At 40.1% G+C, this 3186-nt stretch overlaps 1 pseudogene; it reads left to right on the top strand.

The window, feature by feature from the left end:
- The first annotated feature begins 6 nt into the window (after window positions 1-6).
- LOC121813562 lies at window positions 7-1181 on the top strand (annotated as a pseudogene).
- Window positions 1182-3186: the final 2005 nt, after the last annotated feature.

Genomic DNA, 3186 nt, shown 5'->3' with positions numbered 1-3186 from the left:
GATCTGCTCTCGTCATGATGAGGTGATGAAGATGTTCTGCCGTACTGATCAGCAGAGTATCTGTTATCTCTGCTCTGTGGATGAACATAAAGGCCACGACACAGTCTCAGCTGCAGCAGAAAGGACTGAGAGGCAGAGAGAGCTGGAGGTGAGTCGACAAAACATCCAGCAGAGAATCCAGGACAGAGAGAAAGATGTGAAGCTGCTTCAACAGGAGGTGGAGGCCATCAATCAGTCTGCTGATCAAACAGTGGAGCACAGTGAGAAGATCTTCACTGAGCTGATCCATCTCATCCAGAAAAGAAGCTCTGATGTGAAGCAGCAGATCAGATCCCAGCAGGAAACTGAAGTGAGTCGAGTCAAAGAGCTTGAGGAGAAGCTGGAGCAGGAGATCACTGAGCTGAAGAGGAAAGATGCTGAGCTGAAGCAGCTCTCACACACAGAGGATCACATCCAGTTTCTACACAACTACCCCTCACTGTCAGCACTCAGTGAGTCTACAGACTCATCCAGCATCAATATCCGTCCTCTGAGCTACTTTGAGGATGTGACAGCAGCTGTGTCAGAGGTCAGAGATAAACTACAGGACATTCTGAGAGAGGAATGGACAAACATCTCACTGACAGTCACTGAAGTGGATGTTTTACTGTCAGATCCACCAGAGCCAAAGACCAGAGCTGGATTCTTAAAATATTCATGTGAAATCACACTGGATCCAAACACAGCAAACAAACAGCTGTTATTATCAGAGGGGAACAGAAAAGTAACATTGTCATACAACAGTCTTATTCTGATCATCAAGACAAATTCACTGGATGTTCAGGTCCTGAGTAAAGAGAGTCTGACTGGACGTTGTTACTGGGAGGTGGAGAGGAAAGGGAGAGTTATTATAGCAGTCGCATACAAGAACATTAGCAGAGCATGGTGGAGGAATGAATGTGCCTTTGGGCGTAATGACAAATCTTGGGCATTAGATTGTTCCAAAAACAGTTCACATTTTGGTACAACAACATCCAAACTCCTGTCTCAGGTCCTCGTTCCTCCAGAGTAGGAGTGTACCTGGATCACAGAGCAGGTATTTTGTCCTTCTACAGCGTCTCTGAAACCATGACTCTCCTCCACAGAGTCCAGACCACATTCACTCAGCCGCTCTATGCTGGACTTGGTTTTACCACAATTTTGGAGACACTGCTGGGTTCATTAAACTGAAATAGACTGAAGTCTTTCATATTGTAGGTTGAAATCTATATTTTAGTTTCCATTTTATTTTCTCTGCAGCAACATTGTGGCATTTCTCCACTGCACAAAGATCAGCTGTCAGTCAAACATTATGGGTGGTACCAGAGCATCTTGGTTTTTTTGGTGGAGATCTTTCCCGTTTAGCCATAGAGCCTACCACTGCTCATTAATATTTTTATCCATAAAAATATTTCTCCACATGAAAATGTAAACTTTTTTTGTGCTCCCTGTATTTGTATTGTTTTGCTTCTATTTTGTTTTTTCCTCTTCCACTTAATAAACCTTAACATAGAAATCAGCAGATTCCTTCATAACACATTTTTTAATCATTAGTTTGTACGTTTTTAAACATATCTATGATTATATTTACATCTGTCTTTTTGACTAAATATTTCTGTTTGTTTTTAATAAACAAACAAAATGAAGTGATACAGATCTGTAGTGTTATTGTAGTTAAATTAATTGAAGTTTTAACAGTAATCAAACACTATCTTTAATGTTTACTTTGTGAAAAACTACACTTTAATTATTTTACTGAGCTGCCATTTTAACTAGGTTAGCACTGTGGCAGCAAGCCTTGTCTTTTTAATTAATGTTTGTTAATAAGGTGTTGTAAGGTTTTGCATGGTCAGCCTAGGAAGTTCTCTGGTTTTGCAGCTCTATGCTTTTAGTGGTTTTTTTCCTAATAAATTTTGATTTGTGAAATTGACCTGCCTCATCTCTGCTTGCTAATAACAAGCCCAGGTGCTTCTTCTTCCGGCTCCGACAGTCTTGATTGTTGTGACCTTGGGCAAGACACTTCACCCGTTGCCTACTGGTGGTGGTCAGAGGGCCCGGTGGCGCCAGTGTCCGGCAGCCTCGCCTCTGTCAGTGCGCCCCAGGGTGGCTGTGGCTACAATGTAGCTGCCATCACCAGTGTGTGAATGTGTGTGTGAATGGGTGGATGACTGGATGTGTAAAGCGCTTTGGGGTCCTTAGGGACTAGTAAAGTGCTATACAAATACAGGCCATTTAGCATTACTGGTTATCCACCTTCGCGCCACCACACAGTTTAATTTTGCGTCGTCTTTTAACAACAGTCGGTGAACTGAGGAGACCAGCTGCTGTTTTGAGGGAGGAATTTTGTCTACTTTTTCTTTGATATAAGATACTAGCTGTTGAACAGTCCATGGCAGTGTTTATGGATCATGTTCACATATGCACACTAAAAAAAGCTGGGTTAAAAAATTGCCCATTTATAACACAGTGCTGGGTCAAATATGGACCGAGCCAACCCTGGGTTGTTTCAACTTAACAGGGTTCAGTTATTGTTTTGACCCAGCACACTGGGTTTGGATAACTACAACAATGTAGCTTGCCATCACCAGTGTGACTGAATGTGTATAGGGTTTTGGGGTCCTTCGGGGACTAGTAAAGCGCTATAAAAATACAGGCCATTTAGCATTTACCTATCCAAAAACTGGGTTATACTGACCAGTGTTTAAAGCGGAGGTTTTTAAAAAAAAAAAAAAAAAAAAAAAGATTGGATAGAAACTCAGAACCCATCACAAGGGTTATATTACTATTATCATTTGAGGTAAGACTTCTTACTATAAAATTCATCATATAAAAACTAGATACATAGAATATAGATGGCAAAATTCATACAAAATATATATAAATGAAAGTAAAATGCAAGTTTAAAAAAAAAGTATATAATTCATTATATTATATCCATTACTTCAAATCAGTCTTTGGTTACAGCATATGTAATGGTTCATACACATGAAGACATGCTAAGTAAAGCTGGTTCTGTTTTAGAACAAATTACTGAGGGAATCTCCCTCTCAGATCATTTCATGCACCTTTATATGCAACATTTTACACTTCCATCATAGCTAAATGAGTCCTCTTTAATTTGATCACATTTGATTCCTTTCATGTGATTCTTCTATTCCATTGGGATAG

The sequence above is a fragment of the Haplochromis burtoni genome, unplaced genomic scaffold (assembly GCF_018398535.1).
Source record: "Haplochromis burtoni strain Fernald_Lab_line unplaced genomic scaffold, NCSU_Asbu1 Contig_1918, whole genome shotgun sequence".
NCBI lineage: Eukaryota > Metazoa > Chordata > Actinopteri > Cichliformes > Cichlidae > Haplochromis > Haplochromis burtoni.
The sequence above is the reverse complement of the archived record's forward strand: the minus strand, read 5'-3'. Positions and strand labels throughout refer to the sequence as shown.